This window comes from Bactrocera oleae, chromosome 2 (assembly GCF_042242935.1).
Source record: "Bactrocera oleae isolate idBacOlea1 chromosome 2, idBacOlea1, whole genome shotgun sequence".
Lineage (NCBI taxonomy): Eukaryota > Metazoa > Arthropoda > Insecta > Diptera > Tephritidae > Bactrocera > Bactrocera oleae.
The window spans coordinates 37,424,401-37,437,582 of NC_091536.1; the positions used below are offsets into that span (position 1 = coordinate 37,424,401).

At 33.4% G+C, this 13,182-nt stretch overlaps 1 protein-coding gene across 2 annotated transcripts in view; it reads right to left on the reverse strand.

Annotated features, from left to right (window-relative positions):
- nvd (cholesterol 7-desaturase nvd) overlaps window positions 1–13,182 on the reverse strand; it is a 410,950-nt gene that overhangs the window by 300,743 nt on the left and 97,025 nt on the right. The window contains exon 2 of one of the 2 annotated variants that reach the window (XM_070112983.1): window positions 12,502–12,573. The exons of the other annotated variant lie outside the window; for it this stretch is intronic. The gene's annotated coding sequence lies outside the window, so the exon portion shown is untranslated. The remainder of the gene's footprint in view (window positions 1–12,501; window positions 12,574–13,182) is intronic. 2 annotated transcript variants of the gene reach the window in all.

Here is a 13,182-nt window from a genome sequence, read left to right on the forward strand (position 1 = left end):
TTATGGTTGAAGACCAACTTGATATTAACATTTTTAAACACCCCCATATGCTAGCAAAGTGAATGGACAAGTCGAAAGATTTCACTTCACACTTTCTGAAATTATGCGTTGCCTTCAAACCGAACGCACCCATCGCTTATTTCAAGAATTTCTAGACCGTTCCACATACCAAAATAATTTTTCAATACATTATACAACCGGAAAACGACCAATAGAAACATTTTTGGAAGACGCGTTTCAATAGACCCACAGCACAGTCGAGAAATATAAAAAAATGACAGATGAAAGACTTAGAAATTCACAATAAAAGTATAAATCTAATAAAAACCCACGTCCCAAGAGAAATAATATACGTTAAAATAAATAAACAAATAGACACGAAATTAATAGGAAAGACATTTTTAAAGAAGACAAATCCAGTTTGTACTCACAGAAAAAGGACGAACACTACACAAAATCAACATCAAAAACTATCAGAATTTTTTTTCTCTTCATTTTAGGACAATTCTTTGGGCAACTCCAAGCTTATCAGAAATCCAACATTTCGCCTTTACCTCATCCCACATGATTACCATTGGAGACAAACAGACAAAGATACAGGACGGTACATTTAAGATAATTCATCTAATAGACCTTAACCAATACGACACACTTCTACACAACGCTCAAATCAATGTGGACAGAAACTAATATCTTTTACCCATTTTTAAATCACGAAATACGTGAAGCCGTAGAAATTCTTCAAGATGTAAAACCAACGCAAAACTTTCGAAGCAAAAATCAATTAATTTGATTGGGACGGCATGGAAATATATTGCCGGTAGTCCAGATCATGAAGATCTAGAAATCATAAGTACCAATATAAACGAATTAAATAATAACAACAACAACCAAATTGTCATTAACGAAGCATTTAATAAATATATTAGGTAAAGTAAAAAGTTCATTCGGTTTTTATCTAAGAGATGGCGTTATTGTCCATAGTATTCATGTTACGTGTCGCATCATATCATACTATACCATATCATACTATACGCTGAAAACGTGTTTATTTGCGCTAAAAGTTTGTCTTTGACAGTTTTTCGATTGATTGACTCAGCAAGGATGACATGATGCGAGACTCTCTCATTTTCGCTGATTTTTCTGTTATTCTCTTTCCCTGATTATTAAAATCAGGGAATTTCGAACAGCTGATGTCAAAAAAGGCGGGATGCCAGAAACAAACCAGCTAACAAAAGCAGTGCGAAACAAAATTTCAAGGAACGACACAAATACATTTGAATAACGTGCAACTAAATTGTATTTGTTAATTTAATTTAAAACGTTCATTATAAAACCATGATCTTTTATTATGACTTGTTTTGTTTCTTTGTTATAATTTTTTTTTATTTATATGCAATTTTTTTTATGTTATATGATTTTTGAAAAATTTTATAATATAAATATACGTATATAGGGATGTATATGCGTTATAAAGGCCTACTCGGGGACGGAGCACCTAAAAATAATATTGAAATACAAAATACCCAAAAGTTTTTTTATAATACCCAATCCATTTTCTTTCGACAGTGGCATGGTTGGCAAATGTTATAAAAAATGTGGGTTTTGACAGCTCTCTCTCGATTCAAAGAGTCTCGCATCATTTCATCCTTGGACTCAGTACGTTGTGAGCGCTCGTCAAAGATGGACACCAGCAAAGAGCAAATTCGCTATATTTTACAATTTTTCTTCGATCAAGGCGAAAAAGCAGCCAAAGCGACTGAAAAAATTAATTTAGCTTATGGGCCCGATACTGTAACGGAACGTGTAGCACAAAAGTTGTCTAGGTTCCGTTCCGGTAATTTCGATGTCAAAGATGCACCACGCGTTGGGAGGCCTGTCGTCGAAAATTGCGATAAAATCATGAAAATAGTGGAAACAGACCATCACGTGAGCACTTATTTAATTGCTGAGGAACTAAAGATAAGCCAGAAAACTATTTGGAACCATTTGCATAACCTTGGATTCAAAAAAAAGCTCGATGTTTGGGTGCCACACGAACTAACGCAAAAAAACATGATGGACCGAATTGCCATCTGCGAATCGCTGCTGAATCGCAACAAAATCGACCCGTTTCTGAAGCGGATTGTGACTGGCGATGAAAAATGGGTCACTTACGACAACATCGAGCGCAAAAGGTCGTGGTCAAAGCTCGGGGAAGCGGCCCAGACGGTGGCCAAGACCGGATTGACAGCCAGGAAGGTTTTGCTGTGTGTTTGGCAAGGAATCATCTACTACGAGCTGCTCCCCTATGGCCAAATGCTCAATTTGGCCCTTTACAGCCAACAACAAGACTGCTTGAAGGCAGCACTCATCCAGAATAGGCCATCTTTGATCAACAGAGTCCGAATTGTGTTCCATCAGGACAACGCCAGGTCACACACGTCTTTGGTGACGCGCCAGAAGCTCCGGGAGCTCGAATGGGAGGTCCTAATGCACCCACCTTATAGTCCGGACCTGACACCAAGTGATTACCATCTTTTCCTGTCCATGGCGAACGCGCTTAATGGTGAAAAGTTTGCCTCAAGAGAGGCCTGTGAATTGGCTCTGAGAGTTTTTTGCAAATAGGGACGCAGCCTTCTACGAGAGGGCTATAATGAAGTTGGCATCTCGTTGGCAACAAGTTTACGAGCAAAACGGCACATATTTGACTTAAATCGGACAAATGCACACAAAGATATCATCTTTTGAAAAATCAATAAAAAAACCGAACGAACTTTTTACTTTACCTAATATTAATAATTTAATAAACGTTACGAATGAAATGTCTTATTATGTTAAGACAGATAATAGTATCGAAAACGAATTAGCCTTAAGTATTGGAAGTATAATAAGAATAATTAAAGAAAATTTGATTAATATTAAATATGCCATTCAATGGGCAAAAAATAAATTGTTAATTCAATGTTGTTAAATAAAAACGAAATAAAAAATGCATTTTAAAACTTCAAGAAGAGAATATGCCACTCGTCACCGTAGAAGAAGCACTAGAGTATGCCAATGTGAACATTTTAACTAACGAAACCACGTTACTATATATCATTAAAATTCCATTAACAAAAAAAGAAAATTACAACAATGTTATTATTAAACCTGTAAAAAGGATATATAAAACTTTTCATTTGAAATTTAATCAAACTTTGACACATGAAGACAAATGTTCCGAATATAAATAGTTTTACCAAAATATGTAAGAGAGATCAAATAGTAGACATAAGTAATGATAATTTTATATCTAGATTAATAAAAAGTCTGAATTCGTCGTGGGCCATGAGCAGCGGTCACCACATACCAACGATAGAAGAACTAGAACCAGGCCTTATCCTCTTAAATGATTTCAACGGAACAAAATTGGTGGTACTTTTCTTATAAAGTTCCACTATACAACACTTAAATTAAACAATCAATATTTTCGCAACATTGAGTCAGCGTCACTCAGATTAGCAGCAGTTCCATCAGTGATGCAGCCATTCCCAACTGAGAAAGAACAAATAAACATATTGTCGTTGGAAGCTCTAAACGAGTTGCACATCAACAATACAAAACGCATCGATTATCTAAAAACCGATAATATAATACATAAATTTTATTTACTTGGACTAGGTATCTTTTTGATACCATAACGTATACGTATAAGCGGACGAACAGATTCGATGGCATTTATTTAACACAATAAACAAAAGGTACAAATTATTGGATGGCTTCACAAGCGAACCATTTATTTGGTATGGAAGTATAAATCAAGAAATTTATGTTACTGAGTGTTTACAGAAACGTATTTTTCCTTTAATGGACTTTCATAAGGACACAATACTCTTTTGACCTGATCTCTCAACATGCCATTAGGGAAAAATGGCTTTAAAGTGGTACTAAGATAATAGAGTGGTCGTTGTTTCTAATGAGGTGCGTCCCCCTAATTGCCCAAAGCTTAGGCTAATTGAGACTGTCTGGACCATTATTAAAACAAAACATTCAAAGGTCCAACAAGCTATAAAAAATAAAAGGTAATTTAACAAGTAAGGAAGGGCTAAGTTCGGGTATAACCGAACATATAACACTCTTGTAACTTGCAAGGATCAAAGCCGGCGAAATACTTATAGGTATTGACAAATCTTTAAAATAAAAAATGTTGCAAAAGAATTCAACATTAATTATTGGACGGAAACGTAAATGGATAACAATAAAATTTGAAGTCTTATTAATTTAATAATATTCATATACATAATATAATATACATATTTTAATCGCATCAACCAAAATTAGCGAATGAAGAGGCTTAAGCTGACCAGTCGTCCCAGTGTGGTTAGGACAGTCCGCATTCCGAGTTAAGCGTCCCTGCCGTCCGGTCTTAGACATTAAAAAAAAAATAATAATAAATGGAACAAAAATACAACAATGTAGATGGCCCACCCTGTATGTTCTATTTCTATTACATTCGATTTGAATGTGTTGAATTCTGTAGTAGATTTTGGCACGAACGTCAGCGTTGTTCACTGACAGCTCATTACTTTCATTCAAAATTCAAAACGAAACATAAGATAATTTTGTGAATTTGAAGCATAGATATTTACGAATAAATATATATATTATATTACTTTGTGAAATGTCGAAAAGAAAGTGTGTTTTCAACGGTAATTTGAGAGTCACTTATGACGGAAAAGTAAGGGAAATGTTTTTGCAAAAGTAAAGAAATTAAAATCAAACATAGTTGATGTAGGTTGAGCAGCGTAAATCGTGCATAATGCAACTCGTAACGCGTATAATGCACTTGATGTTGAAAAAGAGAGGGTTGTTGTTCAGATCTACACACATTTTCACATCCACACCATTCGCACAGAAGCATTAAAGTCAATCTGCGAGATTTCTGAAGACGAATACGATGAACTGGTTGGTTACTGCAAAACTCGGTTCATTGGCTTGAGAGAAGTTTTGGAGAAAATCATTCGAATGTTAAAACCTTCGAAAACGTATTTCGACGACCGTCCTTCAGCTTTCAAAAACGCCAGATGTATCCTCCATTTTTTTAGTAATCCACTATCGAAGTCTGGTTCATTTTTGTTCATGAACAGGTGAAAATATATTTTTATTAACTGAAATTTCTCCAATTCCTTTCATTGATTAAGGCCATGATTTTCGAAGAAACAATGAAAAAAATTGAAGGCGACGTTCCACCAGTTGCAATTTACAATTTAATGAACAATTCGCAAACATCCAACCAACACAATTATTTTCCGTTGAAAGTAAAAGCGGAAATGGAGAACCTGAAGAAAGAAAACTTCATTTCAAAGTAAATATTTAATTTTAGATCTCAATTTTCGTTTTCTCATTTTCATTGTCTTCAATATGTCAATCAGGTGATTGCTACGAATATCTTGAGGCATGGACTCAAATGTTTGCTCATGTAAAACTATTTGGTTGGGTGCTACTTACTGATAAACTCGATTGGGAAAAAATTGAGAAAATGTTTATTTTCCTCACAGAAAATAATATTTTGAAAGCATCAGACACTACTTCACATAAGCTGTTCGAACAATTCACTTATATTTCTCATTATATAGGTGACACACGAATTGATGAATAGAGCAAAGAACAGACATCCGTTGACAAACATTGGGTTCAATTATTACTTCTCTGTTGAAGCCAAACATACCATTGGCTTTCAGAGATCGTTCAATATGCTCTGACACCACCAGGAGCATCGGTGGAACGCATATTTTCCTCCGTTAACAGAATGTGGCCATACGAAAAAACTCGCCTATAAGTCAGCACCGTGAAATCGATTTTATTTGTGAAGAATAATACAAAACTTTCTTGTTTGGAATTTTTCACTCACTTAAAATCGCACCCTGAATTTCTATTAAAAATCAGTTAGTAAGAGAAATACGTCAGACCGAAACGTCTTCAACAATTAAGGAAACACCGTCCACTTCACCAACTGATATACAAACAATCGAACCAGATAGTGGTTGAATCCTTTAATAATTTTTAATAATACTTTACTTTCTCTTTTATCATTCTTTTTGAAAAAAATTGTGTTGCTCTCTCACCTATTATATGTCGCGATTTTCAGTGAATTATAATATGGAAAAAATTGATGACCAAAAAACACCATTACAGATTTTGCCGGAAAATATATGGTCTTCTAAGGCTAAATGTTATATGTATATTGAGATGATGTGGAAAACGGTAACCAGAGGATCAAAATTCTTTATATTAGGGATGTGGGTATAATTTATAAATACTTACGCGAATGAATCAATTTATTAATGAACACGACGTGATTTTACTTCAATGGTTTAGTCAAGAGAGACTCAAGTTCATATTATATTTAATTCTATAAGTACAAGGTGCGTTCCAAAGTAAACAGTAAAAAAGTAACAAAGTAAACTCTAGTGGCGCAATCTATATGTCGATAGTGCGTTAAAATCGGCTATAATTTGTCGACTTCCAGTAATTCTATTGGAAGTAAAGTTATTGGGTTTTAAGTGTCAGTATGTTTTTGTCATTGGTGCGAAAATGAGCTTCGAACAAAGAGCCAACATTAAATTTTGTTTTAAAATTGGTAAAACTTTTACCGAAACGTTTCAAAACGTTAATGCGGTATTCGATCTTGGAGTTTAGCGTTTGGTGCGCCGTATTCGACGTGTTCTGCCCGAATATCGCGAAGATGGAAGTTGGCGTTTGATGCACGATAATGCGCCATCTCATCGATCGACGCTTGTGGCCGATTATTTGACCAAAGATCACATTTTAACAACCAATCATTCCCCGTATTCACCTGATACCGTGCGACTTCTACCTTTTCGGAAAAATGCATTTGCCGATGAAAAGAAAGCGTTACGCAGACGTGGAGGCCATTCAAAAGGCTTGCACCGGCATACTGGTGGCCATACCGGGCAATGACCTAAAACACTCGTTCGACATGCTTTTGGACCGTGCAAAAAGCTGTATTAAAGCAGAAGGAGACAAGTTTGAATCAAAGTAAACGATTTTGCCGATAAAACCATTGTTCTGTCTTTTTTTTTTTAAAGTCCTGTTTACTTTGGAACGCCCCTTGTATGTACATACATATATATTGTATTTATATGATATAGTTATCTTATTCATGATATCTACATGTCGATTTAATTTCATTTATCACACATTTTAACCAGACCAACCTGTACGGTTGTAAGTCATGTGGAAAGTCGGAAATCATTATATTTGCTATATTAGGGACAGAGAAAAGTTTTTTTTATTTGGACATTGCTCAGACATACTTGAGAACACATTTTCAAGCAATTTTATATATGAACGACTTATTCGGCATGAGGCTTGTTAGAAAAGCGATAATCATTACTGCATACTGGAAAGTGATAGAATTGAAAACATTATATCGGAAATAGGCGTCAATATAATATTTTATACCAAATATGGTCGATAACGGTCAAACATGTCCTGAAATATGGGTTTTCACCTAAAGGTGGGCGTTGCTACACCCATCGTCCAATTCTGACCTCGGCTTCTATAAACCCAGAATGATGAGTGTAAAATTCAATGTCTATTTTGCGCTTTTGGGTATTGAATTTTAGTACTTACTGTTAGTATCTTTTAATAGAACCATTTTTACAGTATCGGTGGTGGTGCTTAATGGATTTTATTGTATCATAAGTGGTTTGGTCAGTCAATATTTACTCAAGTTTGTCAGTCAATATTTACTCAAGTTACAGCTTGCACAAGCGGACGAACAGACGGATGGAATGACACACAGTATATAACCCTATATCTATCTCGATTAAGTTTAGGTGATACAAACAACTGTTAGATGAACAAAACTTTATATTCTTTAGCAGCTTTTTGAAATTGAAATATTATATATACAGTAAACCAAAAAAGTCTTGTACAGAGAGATGTTTTGACTTTTGATGACAAGTAATTTGTTTTTTTAACTATTAAAACTATTGATTTGCATTCAAAAGTGAGAAAAATGTGGTTTTATGAGCTTAAGTAATGTATGTAATTGAAGTTTATTTTTAAAATTGAATCCGGTTTTTTCAAAAAAAGAAAAAATCCATTTTCGAAAACCAAATTTGTAATTTGTATGTGCACCTTTGCTCTCTATCATGGTTTGCAGTCTTTTTTCATAGAATGCATAGAATTTTGTGTAAATTCAGGAGGTATATACATTATGGGCCAAACAATTTTTTAATTATTTTTTTCTTAGTTACCATGAAAATCTTATCCGAAATAATAAAAAAAAAATTGGTAAAGTTTGAGCTCTTAATATTAATATTAAGAGGTGCCTCATTGATATTTTCGATTTCCCATTTAAATAACACAGGAAATTTTGTTTTTTTTTTCTTTGGATTTTTATTGTACACAAACAAATGTGTTGACTCTCGCTTAACAATTATTTGTTTGTGTCAAACTTTAGCAGAATTTTTTTTTTCATCATTTCGGATGAGATTTTCATGCTAACTAAAAAAATAAAGAGCAGCCTTATCCTCATATTTGCAATTAACTTTGCGCTCTCGTAACTTCGTCTTTATATAGGCCCACAGGTGTTCAATGGGAATAAGTTCTGAACTCTGGGAGGGATGTGACAGCACTTTTTCCTTAACTACTAAAGCAGAATGTTTTAAGCGTTTTACTGAATAAAGCTGTAGCCACCATTTAAATTGAGTTTAGCTTCTGACGAAGCCAAATTACTTTTTAATATTGCCTAGTAGTCCATTCTTTAATAATAAGAGAAGTAATTTTGTGGAAAATTTGGCGTTTCAACAGGTTAGAGCGTTTTTAATAATTATTTAGATGAAATTTCTTAAATGTTTCCATAGATAAAACACGAAGTCGAAATATTCTTAAAGGAAAGAGTTCTAATTGGTGTTTTGTTTTTCATAACTAAAACTTTCATGATTGCAGATATACATTCGACCAACAATTTACATATGCATAAAAAATTAATTTAAGTGAGTTATTTATACATTACTAAACTCTTATTCTGAGTAACATAATGCATTTGCATAATTAGTGAATTTAATAATTTTGTTTTGTTTTCTGTGATATACATATGTACAAATGTGCGTTGGTCTGAGAAATATACAAGTAAATTTTACTTGCGATGGGCAGTAATGTCTTAAAATTATTAGATATAAATTATTGTGAATCAATAAAAGTATAAATAATTATATTATTTTATATGTCTATGTATATTTTATCACTTTAAATCATTTACTATAAAGTAAAACTATTCCTATTACAGAATGTACACAATGCAACAATAGCCTCTATCTGGATTGGATTGGAGGTTGTAGGAGTATAAAAAATATGGTATTTTATTTAAAAGAAATGGAAACGGTTATGGTAATAAAAGGGTTACCGAAGTGCTAACATATGCTTTTGTTAGAGGTAATAGATGAACAACCAACAGAGTAACACGTCGATGAAAATTAAATAAGAGATATACTGGTCCCTGCTATGGTAACAAATGCGCTAACATGTTTATATGTTAGAGGTAACAAACTGCTAACCAAAACTATAACCCCTACGGTAACTCATACTGCAGTTATGAGTAATACATTCGCTGACACAAGTAAGTAGCAGAAGTTACACATAGCTAACATATCGGCAATAAATGTTTAATTTATACACGAGGGGACAGCAACAAGTGGGTTTCTTAAAATATTACAATAAAATATGATAGTAGTGTTACCAGCAAAATACTACATTGCTGATATGGTAAAGTGCTAATATTTGGTGACACATAACTGGTTTGATCACAGGCATAAAATAGGGTGAAATCAAGAAATTCCGATCAGTGAAGGAGTTTTACAATGCCAGGCTCGCTGCTAGACTCCTAATTCGAATTCCTTGGCTTGAAACCCCCGGATACGAAGTTTAAGCCAAAACGCTACACAAAAAACAAGGTTTTCAATGTTTCATTGATGCTTAAACCACTCCGTAGACCTTCAAACTTCAACTGTCTGTAACAAAAAACTGAGACGTAGCAGTCTATTACTTTCTTCGTATAAAAAGACCAGGACAATCTCCTCTTTTCGAAAATTACTATCTCATCGCTGCGGAAAAATATTTAGTCGTAATTTGTTGTACTGTGTAATCATTAGTAATCGCAGCGCACGCGATGTAGACATTTGTTAGTTAATTTTTTTACACCTTGGGTTAAATGTTTGATGATTTAGTAAGGTTCTCTAACTTTTGTAATATATAATATTCTAATGTTTCATACATTTTTTCAAATTTGTCCAAAAGTTTCAGAGCCTATTCAATTCAAACAGTGCCTATTTAATGAAACCTTTCCTCTTTATAATATTTGTATCGGTTCACTTAGTACTATACTAAAAATACAGTGTATTTTAATAACTGTTTTAATAATGTTATGGATTGCATCCATTAACAGCGACCTGCTAAGAGCGAGGTTTTAAATTTGTTTATGACTATTTACGATCATTTTGGATACATTAGTTTCATCGTAACATACGCTATGGTTTTCCTAGTCATGCATTGGACTAGTAGAAGATTTTCGAAATATAACGACTGATGTGATGTGGTAAGTGAATGAGTTGTATTTAGTTTGTAATTATTTTTAACCAAAAATAGTGTTTTGAGCTAGAACTGTGTTTGTGAATATAAACTTGAACTGGGGCGTAGGAATTGGGATCTTATAGCTTTAAGTGTGAAGCCTGTGTTTGTCTGTAAGTTGGAGCAGAGTTGATTAGAGTTTGGGACTACTCTTTCGCTTATTCCCGTACTTTCAAAACTGGCTTGTTTGTTGGCAGTTTACGCCTAATTTGGGCCTTTGACGTAATAAATGATCCTTGCGATCTTTGCTCTATTAAGGCCCTAAAAAGTTCTTTTTGTAACGATGTAATTTTTTTTTTTTTGCCATTAAGTCATGTTATTTTACAAAAGCAGTTATATGGCATTATTATACAATGTTTTGATGTTTTCAAACAAAAAAATTTTTATTTCAAAAGTTATAGCTGTCTGTCCTTGCGGTGATAATCATAAGTCCTTGGAAATTCATCAAAACTCAATCGTATGAAAAAATTAATTTTATAAATAGATAATCCTGGACTTGATCAAAGCTTTTTTTTCAAAAATTAACAAAATGGCGGTTTCAGGAAATTTTTCAGCTACTGAGCGGTTTTCGATTTACAGTTGTCAACAGTTTAAAAAACATAGTTTTGAGAAAAAAGCATATAAATTTTCACACTAAAGCTCCCGAGCGCTTTGAAATTCCCGAGCGCTCTTTGTTATTTGTCGAATAACTCTAAAAGTAATTATCGGATCAACTTGAAATTTTCAGAGAATATTTTCAAGATATTACACTTAACGAAAATTCTGACTACCTCTAACCCCTTAAAAGGCGTTTCATACTTTTAGCAGTATTGTGTGGCAATTTTCGAGATTTGCTGTTACATTTAATCCTGTGATTCTGCTTACATTAGCGTTAATATTGGGATAGTATTATAATGTATCATTGAATGGTGGGCGTTTTGTGGGCGTTATGACAATAGACTTAATTGAATTTGCATTCGAAATCTGTAAAAGTTTGTATATGTAAAACACAATTTGTACAAAGTATTTTTTCTTTCGTTAATATAATATTTATTTTTTGAAATTTCTCACAAATTTTAGGTCTTGATGAGCACTTTTTCGTTGGAATAATTATTTTGTATGCCCTTTCTGCGATTTCGTAGTGGGTAGGTAGAAAATCTTTCATTTGTTACCACGTGTTCGTGATAAGAGCGATTGCGCTCATAATAGTAACAAATTTTCTGTTTACACGGAAGTGCATACTAGTATATTTACCAGTAGATGGTCTGTGGGTATATTTTATGTCGATAGAGCTCACAAACAATTAAAATAAGTGAATTGCAATTTTAGAAATTCTCTATTTGATTCTTTTTGAGTTGGCAAGTTCTATTCTATTCTATATTCTTTGGTTTTGTAGTCTTGACCTTTAAGAGGAAAGACGGGACGGCCTTAACAGCCACGAAATATTTCTGGGACCTATGCTAGCATCTTAAGATATATGCCTAATCCTGCCTTTTGGAAATGGAGCAGGTGCAATTATTTTTTGAATTATTGTCGGAAATTATAGCTCTTATTTCCCAATATTATCTAAGCAATTTTCGTATTTGGCGGAAGCGGAGTATTTAAAATATTCTGGCAATTATAAAGCATCAGTTTCTACTATTGTGTCATAAGCCGTTGAGAGACGTGTCCAAAAACTGTCAAAATTTTGATTTTTGGTTTCTAATGTCGATAAAGAATTGCCTGGAATTGGAAAAGAGGAAAATATGGAGCAGGGTCTTATTAAACTGTCACTTGCTTGGTTTTGATTTTGTTATGGTATGTCGAAATTAATATAGCGTTTCAATGAAAAAACTACGCAAAGCTTGAGCCTTGGACGGTGATTGATTTCCCTCGTTAACCGACTCGAAGATCAAATGACATTACCCAAGCGCATCCGAGTAAATGCTGACGATAGAATACTTTTGTACAGATGCAACGTGACGAAGTTTACATCAACTGTAAGAAAAGAATTGAATTTACTTAACAATGTTAACTCGAAATAAACTGGTGTCCTGACAGTAAAAAAATATTTTTTAAACATAAATTCATAAATAATTCATAAAAAAAAGCATTAAGACATAATTAAGAAAATATAAAGTGTAAAAAATTAATTACGAACTAACATTTTAAAAGAAAAATTACAAATTCGAGAAACATGAAGAAAAATCGTTCTACACCAAGTTCGCTTAAACCAACAACTATATCTGATTTTTAAAAAAGTATGATGAAATTATCAACCTGCAGGAAAGCCTTTTTAATAAAATATTCAAATCAACTGTTTGCAAACCTGTATTAAAATCGAGAGAAATATTAGGAAATCGCGAAGAAAATCTTTATCTGCAATATCTGAAGGATAAGAAATTAATGGAATATACAAGGTCAAAATTTTCACAGGATCTTTAATAATAATAAAGTAAATTGGAAAAATAAAATTCGTATTTAAGTCAATGCGAGCAGTCCTGAAAATAATCAACTTACACCAATAAAACGATCAAGCTCACTGCCACACCCTATAACGATTCCGTCAAAAGATCAGATAACATAACCCGCGCATCCGCATAAATG